At 40.4% G+C, this 27,983-nt stretch overlaps 1 pseudogene; it reads right to left on the reverse strand.

The window, feature by feature from the left end:
- Positions 1–3,570: 3,570 nt before the first annotated feature.
- Positions 3,571–5,236, reverse strand: LOC147677976 (uncharacterized; annotated as a pseudogene).
- Between the last annotated feature and the right edge of the window lie 22,747 nt (positions 5,237–27,983).

Consider the following 27,983-nt stretch of genomic DNA (forward strand, 5'->3'; position numbering starts at 1 on the left):
AATCATCTTGACTGGTGCTCGGTTGCTCGTCATCAGCTATTTCAGGACCAACGTCTGGAGACCCCTCAGCTGCACAACCTTCAGCCTCAGTTTCTTCGGTTTCTGTCACTCTTTTCGTATGGCTGGCATGGATCCACCAGGGCACACCTGCACACTTCACCGCTGTTGTGGTAACAAGAATCACTTGTCTTGGTTTTCCCCACTTCGGTGCAAGGCAACTCGATCGAGTGTGTTTCTTTAGTACAACCCAATCACCAGGGTTCAAATCATGGACTGGAGTTCCTGGCCTGGCGACGGCGTCTTCTCCAGTCTGGTGAGAGATAGAACACACTTGGTCACCCAGTTGTTTGCAGTACTCTAGCACCAAATCATCAGAAATGTTTATCAATTTGTGTCCTGGTACCCATGCTTGTCGCATTACTCTTCCCATCAGGATTTCATGGGGGCTCAGGCCTGTCTTCCGGTCTGGAATACTTCTGAGTCCCATCAAGACAAGGGGCAATGCTTTTATCCAATTCATTCCAGTAGATTCACACATTTTTCCTAATCGTGATTTGATAGTGCCATTCAGTTGTTCTACCACTCCAGAAGCCTCTGGGCGATATGCACAGTGCAGTTTTTGTGTAATTTTGAATGCTTCACAGATTTGGCTTATTATTTCATTCTGAAAATGCCCACCACTGTCTGATTCAATTGTGACTGGAAAACCGTACCTAGGTATTAGTTCCCTCAGTAACAATTTGGCTACCGTAATGGCATCATTTTTCTTTGCAGGATAAGCTTCTACCGATTTTGAAAATAGACAGACAATGACAAGGACATACCTCTTTCCTTCACAAGGGGGTAACTGAATAAAGCCAATTTGTAATCTTATAAAAGGACCCTCTGCCTTTCCAATTATACCAGGTAAAACTACTGTTCTCTTTCCAGGATTGCATTATTGGCATGTTAGACACCTCTGGCAGAATGCCTCTGCGATGTTTCTGAATTTCGAATTGTACCATGTTTGTTTAAAAAGACGAACCATAGCATCCCTTCCCACATGTGTATCCCCGTGTATGAGCCTAGCCATAGGAGCAAGCAGGCTATCTGGCAACACAGGCATACCATCACTGGACACCATGACACCATCCTCATTCCTTTTCTGACACCCAGTTTTTCTCCATCTTCTCTTTTCCTTTGGCCCTGCAGCATCTTGCCATTCTTTCAATTCGTCCCATGTTTGCACATCCTCAAAGACCATAAGTTGGCAGCTGTTTCCGCCTCCCAATTTGATATTAACTGACATTTGATATCTTGCGCAATATTGGGCCAGTTGGTCAGCCTATCGATTACCTGCTGTCACATTGTCATTTCCAGATTTGTGAGCAGCACATTTGACCACTGCCAATTCTTTTGGTAACTGGATTGCTTCCAGTAGTTCCTGTACCACCTTTCCATTTCTGATAGGAGTACCTGAAGAAGTCAGGAACTCTCTTTGCAGCCACAATTGGCCGAAGTCATGCACAACCCCGTAACCATACTGGCTATCCGTGTATATGATTACTCTTTTGTTTTTCCCAGCTTTACAGGCTCTTGCCCATGCAATCAATTCGGCTACTTGTGCAGACTTGACTCCAAACAAATAGGATGCTTCTACTGCACTTGCAGCACTCAGACCTCCATTCTCATGTCTTAGACACGAGCCATCCACAAACAGTTCGATATCTTCAACAGGGAGGGGCATTTCCCTAATATCTGGGCGTGGCTTTGTACTGAACTCGGTTAGGTCAATGCAATCATGCTCGACCTCTCCCTTCGCTTCTGCAATGAGTGAATCAGGTAATAAGGTAGCTGGATTCAATATGCTACATCGAGTAATGGTTACATTTGCTGCACCCGCCAGAATTCTCTCATACTTAGTCAGCCGACTAGGTGTGAGGTACTGTGTTTTAGTTCGGTCAGTAAGATTACAACTGCATGTGGAACATACACAGTTACAGGATGTCCCATAACGATGGATTCACTCTGTTCAAGACTCATGCAAGTTGCAGCTACTGCTTTTAGACATCCAGGTAATCCAGCAGCCACTGGATCCAAAGTGGCAGAAAAATATGCCACGGACGCCTGGTCAAACCATGCGCTTGGATTAGGACTGACAGGGCAAAATTGTCTCGTGTGACATGCTTTCATCATCCCATTCTACTGGGTCTTTTGCTCCTTTCTTTGTCATTTTTATCAATGGTTTTGCTAGAACTGCAAATCCCACAATCCACTGCCTGCAGTATCCTACAACCCCGAGGAACATTCTGATTTCTTTCTGAGTATTGGGTGGATGCATGTTTCGAATGATCCTAATTCTTTCTGTGGTAACTTTCCTAATACCTTTCTCTATCTGGTGCCCCAGATATTTCACTGACGAGGAAAAGAACTGCAATTTATCTGTTGATACTTTATGCCCTCCTTTACCTAATGGTTCAGTAAGGCAATGGTGTCAATAACACAGTCTTTCCGACTTTTAGACGCCACCAAGAGGTCGTCTATGTATTGCACCAGAACTAATTCTCCAGGTAAGACCAAAGATTCAAGGCACTTTTTCAGAATCTGATTGAAAATCGAAGGACTCTCTGTGTACCCCTGGGGAACACGATTCCAGACGTAGACATGACTGTTGAACTCAAATGAGAAAAGAAATTTGCTATCTGGATGCAAGGGGATTGAAAAGAATGCGTGACATAAGTCAATAACGGTGAACCATTCCGCATTCCATGGAATTAGGTACAAAATCACTGCAGGGTTTGGAACAATAGGACAACAAGGAACAATGATTTTGTTTACCTTGCGCAGGTCCTGCACTACCCTGTATTTTCCACTAGGTTTCTTGATTCCAATTATGGGTGAATTACAAGGACTGCACATCACTTCCTGTATAATGTTTGCTTCTAACAATCGGTTTATTTCAACAGCAACCCCTGCTTTTACTTCTGCACTCATCCTGTATTGTTTGGTATTTGGGTAAATTGCATCTTCCTTTATGGCTATTTTAATTGGGTCAACATTTGCCATTAATCCTACATCCTTTCCGGTAAAATCCCATACCTCGGGTTTCACTGTCTGTTGGAGTTCTTCAGGTAAGTCTTGTATTGTCAGTCTTTTAATTTCTGAGTCAGGCCTTATTAACATCAATTTGTAAATTCCATCTACATCTGGGGTCTGAATTTCAACACCTTTTGGTGTGCAAAAGATGGTACAATTCATTTTGCACAACAAATCACGTCCTAGTAAGTTCACAGGACTCAAGTCACAGACTACAAATCTGTGCATCTCTTTGAAGTTCCCTATTGTGATCTCCATTGGCTCTGTAACAGGGGTACTAATTAACTGATTAGAAACGCCCACTACTTGGATTGCTTCTCCCGAGAGGGGTAGGTTTGGAACGTCTGCTGTTCTTACAGTAGAACGGGTAGCACCAGTGTCCAACAGAAAGGTGACATCATTTCCTTCAACCTTTCCTTCAATGTATGGCCCTGACTGGTCCACCGGCAAGGAGGCGCCAAGCACGCACTCCTCGTCCTCCCCCCTCAGGCACATTCAGTAAGGTTCATCACAGAGGAATGTATCATTCAACAGGAATTGCGAAACTGCTGCATTTCTGTCATCCCTTCCTTCCCACACCTCTGCTTCCTCACCCTTCTGTGCTTTGCTCCTATAGTTTGGCCTAGGTGCGCGAGGCAACTGTGGCAGCTTTACCTGTTGTTGGGTCTTTCGCGGTCCCTCATTCTGCACCTGTGGATTTAAATCATTTGTTTGTACATTACCATTCTGTACCGCCGGACACTCGTCTCTCCAGTGCCCTATTTGTCCGCACCCGTGACAGGGGAATTTCTTTTTGGCCTCCTCTCGACTCATTTTTACTCTGGGCTTTCCTCCACCCCCAGGGCCTGGATTCTGGGTATTATTATTCATTTTACTTAACTGCTTTTCTTGCTGCTCTGCTAATTTTACTTGTGCCCACATAACCTTTTCCTTTAGTTCTTTTCGTTTATTTTCTAGCTCACCCTTACAATACTTGGCGTACTTCAAGACCTCGTCTATAGGCTTGGCTTGCCAACAGATTTTATTGTCTTTAATACACTGAGAAATTTCAGGTCTTAACCCTAACACGAATCGATAAATAAAATGGGTCATATCCTTCATTTCAATGTTGCCTAGTCCACTATATGTTTTGAACACCTGTAATAGTCGTTCATAGTACGAGTGTACAGTTTCATCACGATTTTGGGTAGTTCTATCTATGCGGGTCCAATCAGTTTCTTTTGCAGGCACCTTTCTTTTCAAGTACAGTATTACCTGGTCATATTTTCTCATCACCTCCCCTGAGGAGGCTCCTGTCCTCGGGTCTCGGGGGAACTCTTCACTTGGCCAATCTACAGCAATTTTACATTCTGTCCACAAATCTACGGGAATTACAATGTCAAACAACCCATCTAGATCTTTCAGGAGACATTTTTGAACCTTAATAAATCTCTCAACCTGTCTGTACCATTCTACAGGTTTCTCTCGTAATTTTGGGAAATCATTTGTGAATGACACAATATCATGTCGAGACCATGGAACATATACATATTTTCCACCTGGCACTTCTCGCATGGGATACAAAGTTTCTGCTTTGTCAGCTTCTTTTAAGACATATTCAGAGGACACTTGTCTGGATCTATTATCTTCCTTTTTTCTTTGCCCATCTGGCTTTCCATTTATCTAAGTCTCCCCATTTTTGCAACAGATTCAATAATTCCCTAATCTGAACCTTTTTCCCTGACACATTCATGTTTTCTAAATCTTTGTCAGAAAATTCTGCTCTGTAGGGCTTTTGCAATACTTTGGACTTGCTGACGTCTATTCCCATGTTAGCAGCTGTGTCCATTAGTTTCTCATGGAACACTCTAGTGTTTCTGGTAAGGCTCTTACAGATAAACAACAACTCTTCCTCACTGAGGGTGTTTAGCCTGTCCAGTCCCACATTCCCAGCCATCAATTCTTCCAATTCAATTCTTAATTTGTAAATATCTAGTGGTTTTGGCTGCGGATTTCCTTTTTCTAACTCTCGGGTCCATCGATCGATTTCTTCTGGAGTCACTACTGTGGCACTTCTGATACTGGAAGCTGACTCTATCTGGACCTCCCTTGCCCCAGTCTGAGTGTTTCTTCTCTGTGAGCTGCTTTCAGGCTCCCTTATGGGCAAATCCATCAGGGACATTACAGATTCGCATTCACTTGCCTGGTCATCAACTATTAAGGGTTCTTTTCTTGGCTGAACCACAGCTGGGGTAATAACTGGAGTTTTTGGACTAGCCTGTCTATCCCCATAAAGAGGAACAACTGGTCCAATAGTTACTGGAATGGTCAGGGCTTCAGGACTTGAATTTAACTGTGTTATTTTCTGTATTAATTCAGTTCTCTGTTTAATTAACGCCTCTCCCTCTCGGTCCTGTAAGACCTTTTCTATGGAGGTGTCATGTACTATTTGTGGATTTATTGGAGGGTAAAGATTCGGGGCAGTTGGGACTGTCATACTTGGTCCCTCATCACAAGACGGCCTATAATTTGGGGCAGTTGGATCAGACATGCTTGACCCTTCTTTGTCACTTGGCCTATAACCTGGACCTATCAGTTCAGATGCACTTGCCCTTCTGTTCCTGGGATGTCTGAGGAATGGATTTTTCGTACTCAGGGACCTAAAATCTTCATCATATGGAGGTGGGTTTTTCATTAATAAATCCTCCATGTATTCATCTTCTGAATCACCCGTTGTCATTAAGTGTCGGGTTTTCTCTGGCTTTTTCCCTCCTACAGGTTCATCTACAGTACGTACTGGGAACAGTCCTTCGACTATCATATTTTGTCTCCACTGTTTCAATTTATTCTCTCGGGTCTCCCTCATGGACTTTGGATAAAATTTTCTAAACCCTTATCCATTCGGGGTCTGTCTCGTTCAAAAGCCTCTATCTCCCATTCTTCTAAAGCCTCATATTGCGTCAGTCTAGGTCTGGGATGTAAGTCATTCATACGGGTCCTTAAATTGAATAAAATCCTACCATTAAAGGTACCATCTAAGGGAAATGCTAAGACTCCGTCATCCTTGGTGTATCTCACCCAATTTTCCAACCATACACAGGTATGATATCCTTTGTCAAACATCATAAATGATGCGGGAGTATTAGGCGGTGGAATGATAACTCCTTCTCTCGTTTTTATAGGTTTGTCTTTCTTGAAATAATTCTTAACCTTGTCGGCAAAAGTCATTTTTCTCTTGCTTCCGTACATTCCGTCTAGTCTACGACCTTTCCACTGATCTTTCGCAAACCCTAAGTACCTAGGATCAGGTCGAGTCTCGGGATTAAGCGAATACCACATATATTTTGTGAAACTTACAATTTGGAAAAATACGTACGATTGTTTACTAATTTCCGTCCAATGCTAGGGCGTTTTGTAAATTCCAACAACCAATCAACACTGTGATTGCAAATAATCTCAACCAATGGGTGCGCGGCCTTTTTGTGAGACGCGTTCTCACGCTCCGGCACTCACCCCTCCTTTACAATAACAGCTCCGCTACACACCCGCTGTTCTGACCAATACCAGCGCGGGAGTCAGTTGCGGAGCTGCGGCACAGCGCAGCTCCGCAACTGACTCCCTCCTTCACAAGGTAACGGAAACTTGATTTATTTCTTAAAGTGCAAGTGCTCTATTTAGTTTACAACGTAAAACATTTGCCACTGTACTCAAGTGTCTAGAAAAGAAAGATTTGTTTCACTGCAAGTAAACCTCTTCCGTATACTTTTCATATACTGCAGATAGACCCCTCTGTCTACACTTCAAACAAGCATTAGAGAACCTGCTACTTCTTTGACTCATCCACTCTTTTCGGGATATATACTAAGTCTAAAGTTTCACTAGCGAACTCCTTTGCTATCACTCAAGCTCCGATGAACCTACTACTCCTTCTCGTGTGACCCTTACTAGGTTATATCACGACTGAAGTTTCAATAGCGAACTCGTTGCTATCATTTATTCAACTGTTCATACAGAAAACCCTAATTAGCGCTTCCAGTTCTGCCTAACCATGCACTAATTTTCCTTGATGTAAGTGACCTCTCTGCAAGGTGGATTCTCCTCACCACCCGCTATTCAGCCCCCGGGGATTCCAGACAACATATAACAATCACTAACAAATGATTAATACATAAAAATCATATAGCAGCATTTCATCAAAGCTTATAAAACATTTCATAGCATTTAAAACTATTTTATTTACACATTCGATCGATCGGAAAAAATAATTTTTAGCTGCACTTTTAATTTTCACAATTTATCAGTAAGCAACCTCTCTACCTATCTTAACTAGTCCTAACCATCGCTCTGCTACCAGAAAATTACTGATAGAGCGCGCAGGTCACCCGACTATTTTATTACCAAATATGCACTCTTGGGCCCATAATCTTTTTTTTATCCACACTTATTTAATTGGGTAACCTACACTCTACTACCAGTAACCATGTTTCTTTCTATTTATTTCCAATATACCTGACTTACCAATCCTCGTCACAGATACCTAAGATCACAATGGATCAGGAGCTAGCTGAAAAGATAAACAGTCTTCACAAAATACAATAGCAAAAATATGTTTACACTTTTTTATAATAACCACAAACGCAAGAAGTTTTCAACACCTTTATCTAAATTTTCAATCCTCTTCTTCTGATGCCATGAGCCACAAATTTACACAGAATAGACTGTCTATTACTAAGATTAAGAAAATAGTGTAACTATGAATGAGAGCAAGAAACATTTAGAAATCAGAAATAAAGGGAAGGGGAAAATAAGGAACACGCTATATTTGATCAGCAGTCTTGCACAACTTCTCTAAAGGCGGGTAAAGAAAGGGAACATCCTAATCAAAGTAGACTTTCGAAATTCACTAACGGTTCAAAGAACTGAAACTTAGGAAATGTTATTTATCAAGATGTGTTTATTCTCTAAGGGGAAGGTAAGAATGGAACACACTATATATGCATTCAGTTTAATATTCAACTAAGGGTAGGGAAACAGTGGAGCATACTAATAGACGAGTTCTCATGAAAACCTTATTTATAGGAACAGGATCAAGGACATAGACAATTATGCTTTATATGGGAGAGAGAAAACGTAGCTAGACAAACACCCACACTCAATATATTTACCTAGGATAGGCTGCAGACTAACCTTGGCCACGGGCCAGTTGGAAAAGGCGGGTAAGGACCCTCAAGGACTTAGGCTGCCAGTAGGCGAGCAGGTACGGCTCAATGGACAGTCAGGACAGGATAACCCCAGGATTTGGATCAGGACCGGGCTCTCCAAAGGGTACGACCAACACCTGCAGCTTCGGATGCAACGCCTGCGCTACTCCCTCTCTGCAAGGAATCTGCCAATAACCCCAATTGGGTTTTCGAATCTCCCAGCAAAGTGCTTCGCCAGCACTCAAGGTTTCCCAAACCCCGACTGAGTTTGTAGAAATTACGGACAGAGTGCTCCGCAGCTCTCTGTATCAATCACCTATAGAGTTCGTTGGGTCAGTGACAGGTCAGCTATTCGGACAAGTCGGACAATTTCTCTAGCTAAACCTAGGCTAGTTATACCATTTTCGGGTCAGTGTACCACCCACCAATGTTACAAGTGAAAGGTTCCCTAAATTCTGATTGGTCAAGGGAGGAGGTTAAGTCATCACATCACCTAAATTTTAGACTTTCTCAGGCTTAATATTCAATTTCGACCCCACCCCTTACATTCCAGTTCCCATGGCATCAGAATGTTATAATACAATAGGGTACACAGAAAGTTATATACAATTGTAGCAAATGCAGGTACAGTTCAGCTTCGGCTTGCTGGGTAATGGTAAAATTCCATCACTCCGCATTTTTTAATCTGCATACTTTCACTCCTCATACCATTAGTACGCAGGTACCTTTACTCCGCATTTTTTCATTCCGCATGCCTTCATATATTATATGCTTTTATCTCGCATGCTTTTATGACGAAAATCATTTTAAAAGCATGATTGGTAAAAGTATATGTTTTAAGGTAAGTTGTAAGGTAAGTATATGTTTTTTTTTTGGGTTCAGGGGTATTTTAAGGGTGGGTTTGGGTTATGGGGTGCAGGGGTATTTAAGGGTTAAGGGGTACAGGGGTATTTTTAGGGTTCAGGGGTAGGTTTGCGTTTTGGGGTACAGGGGTATTATTAGGGTTCAGGGGTAGGTTTCCGTTTTGGGGTACAGGGGTATTTTTAGGGTTCAGGGGTTGTTTTGTGTTTTGGGGTACAGGGGTATTTTTAGGGTTCAGGGGTAGGTTTGCGTTTTGGGGTACAGGGGTATTTTTAGGGTTCAGGGGTTGTTTTGGGTTTTGGGGTACAGGGGTATTTTTAGGGTTCAGGGGTTGTTTTGGGTTTTAGGGTACAGGGGTATTTTTAGGGTTCAGGGGTTGTTTTGGGTTTTGGGGTACAGGTGTATTTTTAGGGTTCAGGGGTTGTTTTGGGTTTTGGAGTACAGGGGTATTTTTAGGGTTCAGAGGTTGTTTTGGGTTTTGGGGTACAGGGGTATTTTTAGGGTTCAGGGGTTGTTTTGGGTTTTGAGGTACAGGGGTATTTTTAGGGTTCAGGGGTTGTTTTGGGTTTTGGGGTACAGTGGTATTTTTAGAGTTCAGGGGTTTGGGGTTTTGGGGTACAGGGGTATTTTTAGGGTTCAGAGGTTGTTTTGGGTTTTGGGGTACAGGGGTATTTTTAGGGTTCAGGGGGTGTTTTGGGTTTTGGGGTACAGGGGTATTTTTAGGGTTCAGGGGTAGGTTTGGGTTTTGGGGTACAGGGGTATTTTTAGAGTTCAGGGGTTGTTTTGGGTTTTGGGGTACAGGGGTATTTTTAGGGTTCAGGGGTTGTTTTGGGTTTTGGGGTACAGGGGTATTTTTAGGGTTCAGGGGTTGTTTTGGGTTTTGGGGTACAGGGGTATTTTTAGGGTTCAGGGGTTGTTTTGGGTTTTGGGGTACAGGGGTATTTTTAGGGTTCAGGGGTTGTTTTTGGTTTTGGGGTACAGGGGTATTTTTAGGGTTCAGGGGTTGTTTTGGGTTTTGGAGTACAGGTGTATTTTTAGGGTTCAGGGGTTGTTTTGGGTTTTGGGGTACAGGGGTATTTTTAGGGTTCAGGGGTTGTTTTGTGTTTTGGGGTACAGGGGTATTTTTAGGGTTCAGGGGTATGTTTGGATTTTGGGGTACAGGGGTATTTTTAGGGTCAGGATGGGTTAGTGTTTAAGGGTGCTGGGGTATTTGAAAGGGACTAGGGTGGAATTAGTTTTTAGGGTTTTATATATATATATATATATATATATATGTGTGTGTGTGTGTGTATTATTAATATAGTTCTAAATATAGTGTAATTTTAAAGACTTAATTCTTCATTTTATTTTAAATTATATATATATATGTGTGTATATACATATATATATATATATATATATATATATATATATATATATATATATATATATATATATATATATATATATCTTTAAAGATAAAGTACTTTTACAAAGTATATGACTTCACCACACATGCATTTGCGTTATAATTGCATGCGGAGTGAAGTCATATGCGTTGTGAAAATTTGCGGAATCATGGCATGAGGAGTAATGGGTTTTGCGGACTTAAAAATGCGGAGTGATGGTATGCAGGATTTTTTTTTGCGGAATGGAAAGACATATTCCTGGGTAATAGGTCGATTCCCAGGAGCATCTTGGCTTTGGCTGCCAGCTGGCTGATTTCCACTGCGGCCAGGTTCATTTTCCCCCATCACGTGACTGGGACCATAGGAACTTCAAATATGGAGTCGCGAATGCCTCTCTGGCCCCCGGAGTATGATACATGAAAAGTAAGCGAAAACAATTTAGAAATTCGGAAAAAATTGAATACACTGTATACCGTGGATGTATGACGTTACAACACAGGCTATTACAACGCCTGCCTTTACAACGCGGTTTTTACATCGCAGTCCATTACAACGCATAGCGCTTCGAGGTGTTGGATAGTGAAAAGTTTAATTTTCTATTCCAACACCAGTCCCCGTGGACACTAGGGAAGGTGTTGGATAGAAATTTAAACTTATTTCCTATCCTAGAGCGCCCCCAGCGCAATGCGTTGTAATGGTTTGCGTTGTAATGCCCGCGTTGTAATGGTAGTGCGTTGTAAAAGTTTTGTTGTAACGGGTGTATACCGTATACCGTGATTGGCTATACTACACCCCTTACTTTATAATAACTATAGCATTAGGAGTTAAGCAGAACAAACAGCTTTGCGAAAGCAGCACAGCAAGCACATAGCATGTGAGAAACAAAGTGGCCATCTTAAGTGCACTGCGCATGAGCAACAGTTTCCCTCCAGAACTGCGAGTGCGTCACATCACATGGGTATGACCGACGCATGCGCAGACTAAATTCCCGCAAAGCAGCGACCATTTTAAGCAAGTGTTATTACTGTTTAGTAAACACATAGGCAAGCTTCGCTGGGACACCCCGTATAGTGTGAAATGTGCAATATTAGTAAGACAAACATGTTGAATTAGTCAATGAACATTATTTTGAGGTTCTTGATACGAGCAAGTCGCTGAACGTGCGAATACTTGCTCCATCAATCCGACCATTGTGGACCATTCATGGATGTCATGATGACAAATATGAACTATATTTCCACGATGCACAGGATGAGGATAGAGCCTTTTGATTAAAAGCTCTTGACTATATGCTTTTTGCACTTTTAATTAGAGCTTATGTCTAATCTCAGGCTGCCCTTTGACACTTTTCTTTTGACTCCTACCTGCCTGACGAACTATCCTTCTTGTACCCCTTTGCTTTTTTTTGCCTTTGCTAATTAATCGGCCTGTTGAATGATTTGGAGCAGTTTGGTGAAATACGAGCCTTGAACATTATCCCTAGTAGTCTTTAACTTGATCACTTTTTTAATGCTTAGAGAACCGTCAAGAACCAACTTCTTACCTTACCTAGTAATCAAACTTGAATAGCTGAGTATATAGAAACCCTCTTTTTATGGATGCTGTTATGTAAGGATAAATTACTGTAACCAGATGTGTGGATTTATATTTTGAACTGCTAGGTTTATGACTGAACTTCTTCAAATGTTACTGGTATGCATTAATTCGGGATCTTTAATACATTAGCCAACCCATTATTCTAAATTTGTCTGAGTATTATTGGGTCTAATGTTTTATTCTGTAGAAACTGTGCTGATTTTAGATGTATAACAGAGATAGTCATAGATTATTTTAAGAACATCAGGTTATTTTCTCTTGTTCTATGTAGCCACGACAGAGCTCTTAATTTGTATGATTCTTGTCAGACTAATCTTCTTCAGGAGGTACGGTCTACCAAGTGTTTTACTGTATTTCTATAGCATGGTCTTGAGAGTGATCTATCTGGACCTGATTACCAATTTGTGAGTCGACTACCAATTAGTGATCCTCTTTGGATAGCTGACAGTTGGACATACTGAGTCTTCACCCCTCACTATGACAGAGAAAGGTCCATCGGAGGGCCATCACCTCTGAGGTGAGATACTGAGTGAGCGTAAAGATCCTACTCCAGGGGCACACTAGGAGAGTTGAGGTTAAGGTTATGAGATTAAAAACACTTCTGGTGTTCACAGAGCATATGAGAGACTGGGCATGTGCAGCCTTGACAGGGAAGGTTAATTGCAGAATACCAGACACTGCCTTTCCTAACGTTTCTCATGTCTGCAAAGAACTGACAGGGGTGGTAAGGCAGGTAAGAGGGAGACCCATCATCCCCCATTGCATGGCCACCTTTTGATGTATGGAGATGCAGTGGAGATGAGGTCTCTCCACCTACCCCTCTACCTCCTCACTCAAGTCTGGTTGACCCAGACAAGATGGGAGACAAACCGGCAAGCAGCAGGTTTATTTGGGTGATCTCATCAAGGGGTAAAATGTGCTTTCATTTCCACTTGTGATGTAAACACAGAGAATATCCTGAAGATTCACTCTGATGGATTAACAAGGAAGACATTAAACACCAGTGTTTAATTTAAGTAGATCATTGCAGGTGGGGCCCTCTGGCTCTCATTTTAGGATATTCGATTATTTTTCCTCATAAGACTTTGACCCAGAGCAATAAAGGCAACCAACATACAGGGGGGAAAATGGCAAAGAGAAAGAAAAAAAGTGACAGGATGAAAGCTAAACCTGCAAGAGTGAAATAAAGAGTCAGGGAGTGTCTTGTGGGGGATTTCAATGGCATGAGGTGGAATCAAGGCTTCACAGCCTTGAGCTTCAGCACACTAATGTTCCATAGCACAGACATCAGAACTCTGAGCAAAGGTTTTAGGCACACACACTATTCTTTTACAAATTAAGTACTGTACACAACTGCATGGCTCTTTACACACTTGAGGAACTGACTCAATCCAAACGTCTCATGGTCTGTTTGTGAAATCAGAGTGTAAGTGTTCCAAGGTATAACTCCAAAACAGTGCTCCAGCAGAAGATCATTCTGTTCACTCCACTAAAAATGCCTGTGGATTAAGGGTGATCAGTGACAATATATCAAAGACTCCTCTGCTCACACTTTCACCCGACAATGTTGCCTGGAGCCATTTTCTTAGCACATGGGCGTGGTTATGTTTTTTCCTTGAACCTTGTTTTACAAGGTGAAATCTGTTATTGTCTTTTGTTACTAATCCTTACTGCAAATGTCTGCCAAGTTCACAGATGAAAGTAGTAAATCAGCTGTGGATAAAGTTGGCGCTCCTGCCAGTGTCATTTACATGTGTTTTAGGCGCCATATCACAGTGTCTTCTTCTATACTGATTAACCTGGAGGTGTTGAGCTTCCCCGTGTGAATGTGTCGGGGCTTGTGATGAGTGATGTGACCTTTCCTTCCAGGTAAAGGGATGTTTGTTGTGGCACGAAGATACTGTGCCTAACACAAGTATTATTTTGACAAGTCTGCCTAGAAGAAAGGGCATTGGGCCAACTATTATAATCAGACATGAATGGCCGAGCAAAAACAAACAATATATGACAGCTGTGACAGCAATATATATCTAAGCTTTGGTGGAAAAAAACTGAGTTCACACATTTTCCAGAATGAATGGGATTACACAGGTCCATCATTAAAACACACCCCAAAACCTTATTGTTCAATGGGCTCTTTATCATACCACGGAAAGTTTAAATGAACATCCATTGCCACAAAGTGGAATTTCATGGTTACATGAAAACCGTATAAAAATTAGAATATTGATTTCACAAAAACAACACCAATTAAAACAAGAATTGGCAATATGTCTGGGCTGCATGTGCTAACATAGGCTGCGTTAGCGCATGGAGAGAGACACACATTTGTAGACAGAGAGTTCTATAGTCGTAAAGTACTTTCTTATACAGTTTAATGCATGCACTGGGTTGGAGGTGGAAGGATACAGCCAATGTTATTAGGTGGGAAATAGATAGTACACTGGAATGAGTCAAGACATCATTTACAAAGTTTCCTGTCACTAACTGGAAGGTGCCTGTCAAAGAAAGCCAATGGTTGAATGGTGTGGATGGAAATCCCACTCTGTGTATATTGTCAATAGCTCTGTTTGATAGCTCTTTTTATCAAAGCCCTTAACCAAAACTATTGTGGGAGAGGTTTTGTCAATCATTTGTATTTGCAAGAATTCACAAGCACACAAAAGGCTTATAAATAAATAGCACACTGCATCTTTACAGTAATAAAGCTGGCAAGTATATTTAAAAAATATTTCCTTAACTGTTGAGCTTTCCATCCCAATACAGAGGCTTTGCATTGCCTCATTTTCTTGAGTTGAAAGCAACAAAGCAACATGTGCCAGAGGAAGTGTGGCAGGAGAGAGATGAGAAAACAGTAACATGCACTTTCACGATGCAGTGCGAAAACTGGCATCATGGCAAGTTGTGCTTTACAGAAGTCCTGTAGAAGCTAGTATGGTGATGCTAGCTACTTTGAAATCATGTAGAAACAGGTATTGCAAAGTGTACTTTATTGGTGTCAGATAGAAACGTGGTAAAATGGTTTACTGTGACACTGTAATGGTATTATTTACTTTACACAGGCAATGTAGAGAATATTTTGTGCCTAATTATGCGTCTGGCAGTCAACGTGGGGGCGTGGCGATGGTGGTCTTCCCACCCCCCCCTATTAAAATTAGGGCAGTCAGACTGCCATTGCCCAGCCATACACAAGACAGTGAAAAGGCTGTTTATGGTGAAAGACAAGGGAGCGCTCAAAGAAAAAAATAGTAACACCTATTTAGTGCCAATAACCGCTATCCGCCACTCACAGGGTTATACGGTGATAACCAACCAATTCCCATTGTTGTGACTCATTCTCATTTAATGCCAAGGTTGGAATCGTCAATGGTACCTTCGAGCTCCATGAGTGTTTTGACTGACGAACTCCAAACTAGTATGATTACTATTCTTATATCAACGGATATAAAAGTGCACGTTGACACTCCCACGCGGCAATGTCTATGTGTGGATGATAATAAAGGGGGCTATGAGTCACTATACCCCTTTTTTTGAAACCATGGTTCTAAATTGAGAGATGTGGATGCGCGACATGAATGCACAAGATTTGAATAATAATACATACACCATAGTTGTGATAACTGATCGCACGGCCTGAACGTCACAGATGAAAGCACGGTTGGTTACACCTTGCTGACCAATATCCTTCAGTGTGTGAACTACCTGTAGAGTGTAATCTATTATTTTCTCTTACAGATTACAAACCATTGCCTTTCAGAGAGTGCTGAGAGGAAAAGCGTAAGTTTGCGGTTAATTCTGTGACATAGAGACAGGTGCACCTTAGCGTGTGCACACCCCACGTGCCACTTTTGGTCCTGAAGAAAGCCTTGCTAATTTGCACACAGAGGATGACACATGTAGACCGTGATTCTGTTCACTTTAGACACTTTGTGAATGTTACTGGCCAATTAAACCTCACAGGAGATCCGTTTTTGTTTTTAATCTTGCCTTATTACTCCACCATAAAGTTTAGGGAAGAATAAAGGCAATCTAAATTCACTATTATTCACCTTGCACCACCAAACCCCCTCCGCTGTAATCAGGTGTTGTAGCCCACCCGAGAGGCATTAGGCCGCTTGGGTGGGGACCCTATGATGAAGCATGTCTCCAGCTAGGTTGGTGAGTGAGGGCCCTTTTAAAAGAATACCATTTTCACTTTTCTCACTTTCAAGATTAGCTCTTTCTTTGATTGGAATAACGAAATTTGTTCTAGAAAGTTGTTCCTTCAATGGTCATAAGTATCAATAAACAATATACATCAAATAATTAAGAAAGGTGACAGAATTATATAACAGTGTTTACTTTATCATAGTTTTTATTTTCATTTAATGCAGTTTTTCATTTCACTTTTTTATATAAAAAGACATGATTCATCATAAATACATTTTTCAGACTTATATTTTTTGCTTTTAAGAACACACATAATTTTAACGCACCAGTGATAGAAAAATGTATACAAAATTATAGTACACAATTAATTTCTAAGAAAACCACCTGATATTAGATACTCAACTCAATTCACTAACATACACACATGCATACCACAACCACACTACCAAAAGGGGAAAAAGGGAGAAACTAAGTATTGATTGACAAGTTCACAAGTTGTCAAATTCTAGGGTCTCAGAAGAAATCGAGACCCCCGCACATGATCGGTCGACGCGCGTTTCGGTGGGTGAACCACCTTCCTCAGGACCTTTTTTCTCTTGTGGATTAAAGATATCAGGGGGACCTAAAAAGATTGATTTACAAAAGAGAAAAAGTATCTGTCACCAACCCTTCTCATAGTAATTTACACACACAAAAATACCAACACATCAAAAAAGACATTGTTTAGATCTAGCATGGCTGCTCCTCACATGACCAATGATTGCACGAAAGAAGTATGCACTGAAGCCAATTACTCTGATATAGATGGATCATAAATGGTTCATTTTATTCTGATATAGATGGAAGATAATTTAGATATTAGACTCTAGTTGCATGAGAATAAAAAACAATTACTACCCGTATTGTTTAACAGGGATCCCTTATGTGCTAGTTTAAGACACTAGAGGCATTGTCATTTAAACCAAGACATGGTTCTACTTACGGTAAAAGACAGGTAGATTTATGTTCCTTTGCTATTCAGTTGCTAGATTTTAGGACCGGATACTTGTTAAGAGGCACCTGCATAGAGGATACAACGACCCTTATTCTATCTTCTGCAGCTAAGTGAGGATAACATACAATACCTATCGGTGGTCAATCTTACCAGTTTTCGTTGCGAGACAGGGTGCAATTACTCCAACCTGTTCAGAGATAGTTATCTGTTCTCCAGGAAGTCAAATAAAACTACAAAGTAAAAAGTACCCATATATGAATTTAATTTCTTCTTTTGGTTTGCGAACACACTATTTGAACAGGATATAAACGTCCTAAATGGTATGGTGCTTAACTATATACCTTTTAATAACTGATGATGCCCTCAGCGGTGCAATACGGATCGATAAAAGGCGGTCTCAACAACTGCGGTCTACAAGAGTAAGAAAGGGAAACAACAAACCATATTGTCAGATATTCTGCATTATAGTGCATCGGGTTCTTCAAATAAATATTAGTAAGATGATCTTACATCTTATTACTGGCACAGAAAAGGAAAGCATTCCTTTCTTTAGTCCGGGTTATAACGCCGTTCATCAGACGGGAATTGTGGGTATTCCTTTCTTTGGTCGAGTAAATGACCCCGTTCTTTATACTGCATCCATCTGAAATATGAGGAAGTTTGAGATATTTGTACAACCGGAAGCAGTATGGTGAATGTAAAATTCTATAACGTCTCTAGTCTCACACGTCTATGGCAAGATGAAAACGGCAAGATTTAAGCGCTAAAAACGGTTAATACAAGGTAACGTAGAGCCTCTAATCGCACAAGATTTATAACGGGATAGTCGCGGCAGGAAATTAAGCCGATGTAATGGACAGGCAGCGTCTCAGATGGCTACATACCCGAACGTATGAAATCGCGGAGTCTGTTTTCATCTTCCTCGGCAATCGGCGATAAGCGGCATACTGCGTCTCAAGGCCGGTTTATAACGCCTCCCTTTGAGTGTGAACTCGCAGATTATTATATCGCGAGAAGGCGAATGTCGAATCACAATTGACATAGAGGATGGACTCTTATTTTGAGGTAGAGAGAACATAAAAAGTGGACACTAGTTTGTTATCTTGTCAAAGTAGAGAAAACACAAAAAGTGGACACTGATTTGTTACTCGTATCGTAGTAGGGTAAACACAAAAGTTGGACATTGATTTATTAGTCCATTTCGCAACGTTTCACCGTCGCCTATATTCTAATAGGACATATTGGACGTGCTAGTCAATGACTATAACGCTAGTTGTAGTTGGGAAGCGAAACTATAAATGAAGAAGGGAGAATAAATAACGAGAAAATGAACTAAGAGAATGCAGAGTTGACAGGATCCATTAATAGTCAGTGATAGGGTTCCATGGGTAAGTTCAGCCAAATCCGTCAGATAGGTAACATAAATTAAGTATCATACGGAAAAAGCCCTTTGTATACATTCTGGCATGGTTCAGCAAGGTAGTTATGAGTACAGAGTAATACAGAATAACACGATGCAGAGAGATAAAAGACCAAAGTTGTAAGGTATGATCATAAGATGGTCACTAAGGACTAAGTACAAAGGCATAGATATTGGTTGAAAATAAGGTATGCATATGATTATCTTGTAACATACCAGGAAATTTCCTCATTCAGTCCATGTTTCACACTATCAAGATGGTATATCCAAAAGGTTTCTCGTTTCTTGCGGGTAACTTCATTGGGCTGACCTATTTTAGAGATTACTTTCTCTAATATTGACCATTTAATATCCTGCTCTGAATGGTTTTTATCCAAACAATGTTGGACTAAGGGTGCCAACAATTTTTTAGTCTTGATGGCAGACTTGTGTTCGCTGTAACGGACGTGGAATTCACGACCCGTTTCTCCCACATAGGCCAAGCCACAACTGCAGAAGAGAATATAGACAATGTTGCTACTGCGACAGTTGGTCAGGTGTCGTAGTTTAATCTCTCTGTCGTTATATCTGATGGTCTCCGAGATAATTGCTGAGTCACATGCGTGGCATGAGCCACATCTGTGGTTACCTAGGACAGCCGGTAAGCCAGCAATAGAACGTAGATTTTCTGAAGGGACGCTTTTGTTTTGTCTAGTATGCACTAACATGTCCCTAAGATTCCTATTTCTTCTGTAGGCTACCAATGGCGGTGGTAGAGGGGGAACATTTTCATCACAATTTAAAATTCTCCAGTTCTTATTAATAATATTCCTGATTTTGAAATTCAGGGTGGAGTGATTGATTACACATGTGATCCGATTTTGTTTCATACGTTTGGTGCCTTGAAGTAATGCCGTTCTATCATAGTATTTGGCTCTCTTATAAGCATGCCGCACAAGGCGGTGGGGATATCCTCTTTTGAGTAGCCTATCTTGGAGGGCATCTCCATGCTTATGAAAGGATTTCGTGTCCGTACAATTGCGACGAATGCGCAAGAATTCCCCAAAGGGGATGGATTCTCTTTGACAGTTAGGGTGATAACTGTCGAACTTAAGAATAGTGTTCTTGGCTGTGCTTTTTCTAAAGAGGCTTACTGACAGATGACCATTAGTATCCTCAATGCTGATATCTAAGAAGTCCACTTTATAGTTGTTAAAGTTCACTGTGAACTTCAAATTCGTATCGCTGGCATTCAACCAAAGAATAAATGATTGTAAGAGTTCTTCCGGGCCTTTCCAAATAAAAAAAATGTCATCTATAAAACGTTTCCAAACGGAAACATTTTCAAAGAATGGGGCCAGTTCGTTGTAGATGTTCTTGAGCTCCCATTCTCCAATGAAGGCATTAGCCACACTAGGGGCACAAGAACCCCCCATTGAAGTCCCTTTAATTTGTTTGTAGAGGCGGCCATTACACCCAAAGAAGTTATTCAGTAAGACGACCTCCAGACATTGTAGAATGAACATGTCAGGGCGGTCCGACGGGTACCTCTGTAGAAGGTCTGAGACCGCCTGTAACGCTCGGCATTGAGGAATATTGGTGTATAATGCCTCAATGTCGAGCGTCACCAGGATGTCTGAGTCAGAATTAAATGGTAGGCCCTCTATCTTGTTAATTATGTCCCCAGTATCTCGAATGTAGGAGGTATACTTCTGGGTCAGGGGGCAGAGGAATCTATCCACATACTTTGACAGTGGTTCCGTGCAAGACCCAATAGTCGATATTATGGGTCGCATAGGTGGATTCGTTTCTGATTTATGAGTTTTGGGCAGGCCATAAAGAGCAGAAGTAACGGGGGAGGATTTATTCAAAAAAACATATTCATCATCACAGATGAGCCCATCTGTGAATGCTTCACGAGTTAGTTCTTGAATATGCTTATTTAGCCTTTCCAATTCTTTTCGTTGAGCTGGTCTATAATGGTCTGTTACTGACAACATCTCAGACATTTTCTCATCATAAGTAGTTCTATCAAATATGGTGATACCCCCACCTTTATCACAAGGTTTAATAATGACTGAAGGATTTGTTTTCAAGTCATTAAGAGATGCAGTTTCTAAACTAGATAGATTAGGTTTAGGTTTGTAAGGATTTTTCACAATTTTTGCAATATCTTGAAGAACGCTTTGTTCAAATATCCTTACATCAGTACTTACCATGTCTAATGTCGGGGTAAAGGTCAATGGGGGTTTGCACCCGGAAAGATTGTTGTCTTCCTCCTGTTGAGGTCGATCAGAGAAAAATGTATTTAATCTCACCTTTCGGAAGAAGGCAAACAAATCTTCATGTAATTAAAATTTGTTCAAGTATGTACTCGGGACAAAAGATAGTCCCTTACTAAGAATTTGTATATCCTCGGGTTTAAGTAGTAGGGAAGACAGGTTGTAAATGGGTAGATTCTCTGCAGTGATGGAAATGGGATACTTTATACTTCCTACCACCAGTACTGCTGATTGCGTGTCCTCACGTACTGTTGTGGAGGTTGAGGGCTCATTTGGGCTTGTGCTTGGTCCTGCCATCGTACATTCCTCCCTCTGTACTGGCCCCGGGGTAAAAAAACCCTTCCATTGAACGGGCGTTGGGTGGATCTACCTCTAAATGGTCTAGAGTTATATTGCCCGTTATTCATTTCCTGGTAGTTATCCCCATCTGATCCCGAGGAGCCAGAGTCTGAGAAGTTTGTGTATCTCCTCCCAGGGTGGCTATTGAAGTTAGAGTTGTAATTACCTTGTGTTCCTTCCTGATAGTAATTAGGGGTAAGATAAGGATAGATTTTTTCTTTGGTAAACCACCCAACATCCTTTCTCAGCTTCTCTGTCTTTTTGTTGGTTAAGTAAACCTCAAAGTCCTTCATTTCAGTTTGTATTTTTTCTAGGCTGTTCTTAGCTTCATCCACTGCCGTAGATGCATTAAGTTTGGTTTCCAAGTCATTGATTTCCTGTAAGAGTGTGGATGCTATGTCTTTAGCTGTTTCTATTATCAGCATCATCCAGTCCCTGGAGCAGCGGTTAGAAATGAGTGACCACCGCTCCAGGAACTTTCTGATGTCGACAAATAATGCAGGGGCATTACGCACTCTCAGCCCTGTGGGGATTACTCCTGCCTTGAGGTACTCAAACATGTACAATGCATGAGACTCTATCCGTTTTGATTTCTTCCGCATATTGAGAAGATTTTGCCAATCGCTGTTACCTAATTGGTGAGAGGGGTCGGGTACATTATCACCCGTAACTTTACCCATCAGAGCATTGAAGTCATCATCGGAAAATCCAAACGTCTGGAAATTATCCATTATAAAGTGATATAAGAGGACTCTGTTTCTGTATAGGTGTATACAATATTACCGTGTGCTTTAGAATTCCCCCGAGATAAATCGCTGAAAGTTGTTACAAACCAGTTCTATAAAGAAAGGAAAGACAAAGGAATTCTCATTATAGTTGGAAACGTAAGTGCTAACAAAAAGAGTCTCAGAGCAAAACGACCCACATCATCAGAAAGACTAAATAATCGGCCATGTGAGGGAAGCCAATGGTTAACCAAACAATGTGAAAATTTACATATCAACAACAAATTACGACATTACATTTCTATAGAAAAATACTTTTACAAACAAGGAAAAAATCCCACGGTTAAAAAACCCCGAATGCTACAGCATGAAAAATGGGACCCCCTCAAGGAAATAAGTTGCGACCAAGGAACAGAGGGGAAAAAGGAAATTTGTTCTAGAAAGTTGTTCCTTCAATGGTCATAAGTATCAATAAACAATATACATCAAATAATTAAGAAAGGTGACAGAATTATATAACAGTGTTTACTTTATCATAGTTTTTATTTTCATTTAATGCAGTTTTTCATTTCACTTTTTTATATAAAAAGACATGATTCATCATAAATACATTTTTCAGACTTATTTTTTTTGCTTTTAAGAACACACATAATTATAACGCACCAGTGATAGAAAAATTTATACAAAATTATAGTACACAATTAATTTCTAAGAAAACCACCTGATATTAGATACTCAACTCAATTCACTAACATACACACATGCATACCACAACCACACTACCAAAAGGGGAAAAAGGGAGAAACTAAGTATTGATTGACAAGTTCACAAGTTGTCAAATTCTAGGGTCTCAGAAGAAATCGAGACCCCCGCACATGATCGGTCGAAGCGCGTTTCGGTGGGTGAACCACCTTCCTCAGGACCTTTTTTCTCTTGTGGATTAAAGATATCAGGGGGACCTAAAAAGATTGATTTACAAAAGAGAAAAAGTATCTGTCACCAACCCTTCTCATAGTAATTTACACACACAAAAATACCAACACATCAAAAAAGACATTGTTTAGATCTAGCATGGCTGCTCCTCACATGACCAATGATTGCACGAAAGAAGTATGCACTGAAGCCAATTACTCTGATATAGATGGATCATAAATGGTTCATTTTATTCTGATATAGATGGAAGATAATTTAGATATTAGACTCTAGTTGCATGAGAATAAAAAACAATTACTACCCGTATTGTTTAACAGGGATCCCTTATGTGCTAGTTTAAGACACTAGAGGCATTGTCATTTAAACCAAGACATGGTTCTACTTACGGTAAAAGACAGGTAGATTTATGTTCCTTTGCTATTCAGTTGCTAGATTTTAGGACCGGATACTTGTTAAGAGGCACCTGCATAGAGGATACAACGACCCTTATTCTATCTTCTGCAGCTAAGTGAGAATAACATACAATACCTATCGGTGGTCAATCTTACCAGTTTTCGTTGCGAGACAGGGTGCAATTACTCCAACCTGTTCAGAGATAGTTATCTGTTCTCCAGGGAGTCAAATAAAACTACAAAGTAAAAAGTACCCATATATGAATTTAATTTCTTCTTTTGGTTTGCGAACACACTATTTGAACAGGATATAAACGTCCTAAATGGTATGGTGCTTAACTATATACCTTTTAATAACTGATGATGCCCTCAGCGGTGCAATACGGATTGATAAAAGGCGGTCTCAACAACTGCGGTCTACAAGAGTAAGAAAGGGAAACAACAAACCATATTGTCAGATATTCTGCATTATAGTGCATCGGGTTCTTCAAATAAATATTAGTAAGATGATCTTACATCTTATTACTGGCACAGAAAAGGAAAGCATTCCTTTCTTTAGTCCGGGTTATAACGCCGTTCATCAGACGGGAATTGTGGGTATTCCTTTCTTTGGTCGAGTAAATGACCCCGTTCTTTATACTGCATCCATCTGAAATATGAGGAAGTTTGAGATATTTGTACAACCGGAAGCAGTATGGTGAATGTAAAATTCTATAACGTCTCTAGTCTCACACGTCTATGGCAAGATGAAAACAGCAAGATTTAAGCGCTAAAAACGGTTAATACAAGGTAACGTAGAGCCTCTAATCGCACGAGATTTATAACGGGATAGTCGCGGCAGGAAATTAAGCCGGCACCAAACGTATGAAACAAAATCGGATCACATGTGTAATCAATCACTCCACCCTGAATTTCAAAATCAGGAATATTATTAATAAGAACTGGAGAATTTTAAATTGTGATGAAAATGTTCCCCCTCTACCACCGCCATTGGTAGCCTACAGAAGAAATAGGAATCTTAGGGACATGTTAGTGCATACTAGACAAAACAAAAGCGTCCCTTCAGAAAATCTACGTTCTATTGCTGGCTTACCGGCTGTCCTAGGTAACCACAGATGTGGCTCATGCCACGCATGTGACTCAGCAATTATCTCGGAGACCATCAGATATAACGACAGAGAGATTAAACTACGACACCTGACCAACTGTCGCAGTAGCAACATTGTCTATATTCTCTTCTGCAGTTGTGGCTTGGCCTATGTGGGAGAAACGGGTCGTGAATTCCGCGTCCGTTACAGCGAACACAAGTCTGCCATCAAGACTAAAAAATTGTTGGCACCCTTAGTCCAACATTGTTTGGATAAAAACCATTCAGAGCAGGATATTAAATGGTCAATATTAGAGAAAGTAATCTCTAAAATAGGTCAGCCCAATGAAGTTACCCGCAAGAAACGAGAAACCTTTTGGATATACCATCTTGATAGTGTGAAACATGGACTGAATGAGGAAATTTCCTGGTATGTTACAAGATAATCATATGCATACCTTATTTTCAACCAATATCTATGCCTTAGTACTTAGTCCTTAGTGATCATCTTATGATCATACCTTACAACTTTGGTCTTTTATCTCTCTGCATCGTGTTATTCTGTATTACTCTGTACTCATAACTACCTTGCTGAACCATGCAAGAATGTATACAAAGGGCTTTTTCCGTATGATACTTAATTTATGTTACCTATCTGACGGATTTGGCTGAACTTACCCATGGAACCCTATCACTGACTATTAATGGATCCTGTCAACTCTGCATTCTCTTAGTTCATTTTCTCGTTATTTATTCTCCCTTCTTCATTTATAGTTTCGCTTCCCAACTACAACTAGCGTTATAGTCATTGACTAGCACGTCCAATATGTCCTATTAGAATATAGGCGACGGTGAAACGTTGCGAAATGGACTAATAAATCAATGTCCAACTTTTGTGTTTACCCTACTACGATACGAGTAACAAATCAGTGTCCACTTTTTGTGTTTTCTCTACTTTGACAAGATAACAAACTAGTGTCCACTTTTTATGTTCTCTCTACCTCAAAATAAGAGTCCATCCTCTATGTCAATTGTGATTCGACATTCGCCTTCTCGCGATATAATAATCTGCGAGTTCACACTCAAAGGGAGGCGTTATAAACCGGACTTGAGACGCAGTATGCCGCTTATCGCCGATTGCCGAGGAAGATGAAAACAGACTCCGCGATTTCATACGTTCGGGTATGTAGCCATCTGAGACGCTGCCTGTCCATTACATCGGCTTAATTTCCTGCCGCGACTATCCCGTTATAAATCTCGTGCGATTAGAGGCTCTACGTTACCTTGTATTAACCGTTTTTAGCGCTTAAATCTTGCCGTTTTCATCTTGCCATAGACGTGTGAGACTAGAGACGTTATAGAATTTTACATTCACCATACTGCTTCCGGTTGTACAAATATCTCAAACTTCCTCATATTTCAGATGGATGCAGTATAAAGAACGGGGTCATTTACTCGACCAAAGAAAGGAATACCCACAATTCCCGTCTGATGAACGGCGTTATAACCCGGACTAAAGAAAGGAATGCTTTCCTTTTCTGTGCCAGTAATAAGATGTAAGATCATCTTACTAATATTTATTTGAAGAACCCGATGCACTATAATGCAGAATATCTGACAATATGGTTTGTTGTTTCCCTTTCTTACTCTTGTAGACTGCAGTTGTTGAGACCGCCTTTTATCGATCCGTATTGCACCGCTGAGGGCATCATCAGTTATTAAAAGGTATATAGTTAAGCACCATACCATTTAGGACGTTTATATCCTGTTCAAATAGTGTGTTCGCAAACCAAAAGAAGAAATTAAATTCATATATGGGTATTTTTTACTTTGTAGTTTTATTTGACTCCCTGGAGAACAGATAACTATCTCTGAACAGGTTGGAGTAATTGCACCCTGTCTCGCAACGAAAACTGGTAAGATTGACCACCGATAGGTATTGTATGTTATCCTCACTTAGCTGAAGAAGATAGAATAAGGGTCGTTGTATCCTCTATGCAGGTGCCTCTTAACAAGTATCCGGTCCTAAAATCTAGCAACTGAATAGCAAAGGAACATAAATCTACCTGTCTTTTACCGTAAGTAGAACCATGTCTTGGTTTAAATGACAATGCCTCTAGTGTCTTAAACTAGCACATAAGGGATCCCTGTTAAACAATACGGGTAGTAATTGTTTTTTATTCTCATGCAACTAGAGTCTAATATCTAAATTATCTTCCATCTATATCAGAATAAAATGAACCATTTATGATCCATCTATATCAGAGTAATTGGCTTCAGTGCATACTTCTTTCGTGCAATCATTGGTCATGTGAGGAGCAGCCATGCTAGATCTAAACAATGTCTTTTTTGATGTGTTGGTATTTTTGTGTGTGTAAATTACTATGAGAAGGGTTGGTGACAGATACTTTTTCTCTTTTGTAAATCAATCTTTTTAGGTCCCCCTGATATCTTTAATCCACAAGAGAAAAAAGGTCCTGAGGAAGGTGGTTCACCCACCGAAACGCGCGTCGACCGATCATGTGCGGGGGTCTCGATTTCTTCTGAGACCCTAGAATTTGACAACTTGTGAACTTGTCAATCAATACTTAGTTTCTCCCTTTTTCCCCTTTTGGTAGTGTGGTTGTGGTATGCATGTGTGTATGTTAGTGAATTGAGTTGAGTATCTAATATCAGGTGGTTTTCTTAGAAATTAATTGTGTACTATAATTTTGTATAAATGTTTCTATCACTGGTGCGTTATAATTATGTGTGTTCTTAAAAGCAAAAAAAATAAGTCTGAAAAATGTATTTATGATGAATCATGTCTTTTTATATAAAAAAGTGAAATGAAAAACTGCATTAAATGAAAATAAAAACTATGATAAAGTAAACACTGTTATATAATTCTGTCACCTTTCTTAATTATTTGATGTATATTGTTTATTGATACTTATGACCATTGAAGGAACAACTTTCTAGAACAAATTTCCTTTTTCCCCTCTGTTCCTTGGTCCCAACTTATTTCCTTGAGGGGGTCCCATTTTTCATGCTGTAGCATTCGCGGTTTTTTAACCGTGGGATTTTTTCCTTGTTTGTAAAAGTATTTTTCTATAGAAATGTAATGTCGTAATTTGTTGTTGATATGTAAATTTTCACATTGTTTGGTTAACCATTGGCTTCCCTCACATGGCCGATTATTTAGTCTTTCTGATGATGTGGGTCGTTTTGCTCTGAGACTCTTTTTGTTAGCACTTACGTTTCCAACTATAATGAGAATTCCTTTGTCTTTCCTTTCTTTATAGAACTGGTTTGTAACAACTTCCAGCGATTTATCTCGGGGGAATTCTAAAGCACACGGTAATATTGTATACACCTATACAGAAACAGAGTCCTCTTATATCACTTTATAATGGATAATTTCCAGACGTTTGGATTTTCCGATGATGACTTCAATGCTCTGATGGGTAAAGTTACGGGTGATAATGTACCCGGCCCCTCTCACCAATTAGGTAACAGCGATTGGCAAAATCTTCTCAATATGCGGAAGAAATTAAAACGGATAGAGTCTCATGCATTTTACATGTTTGAGTACCTCAAGGCA

This window comes from Lissotriton vulgaris, chromosome 12, assembly GCF_964263255.1.
Source record: "Lissotriton vulgaris chromosome 12, aLisVul1.2, whole genome shotgun sequence".
Taxonomy (NCBI): Eukaryota; Metazoa; Chordata; class Amphibia; order Caudata; family Salamandridae; genus Lissotriton; species Lissotriton vulgaris.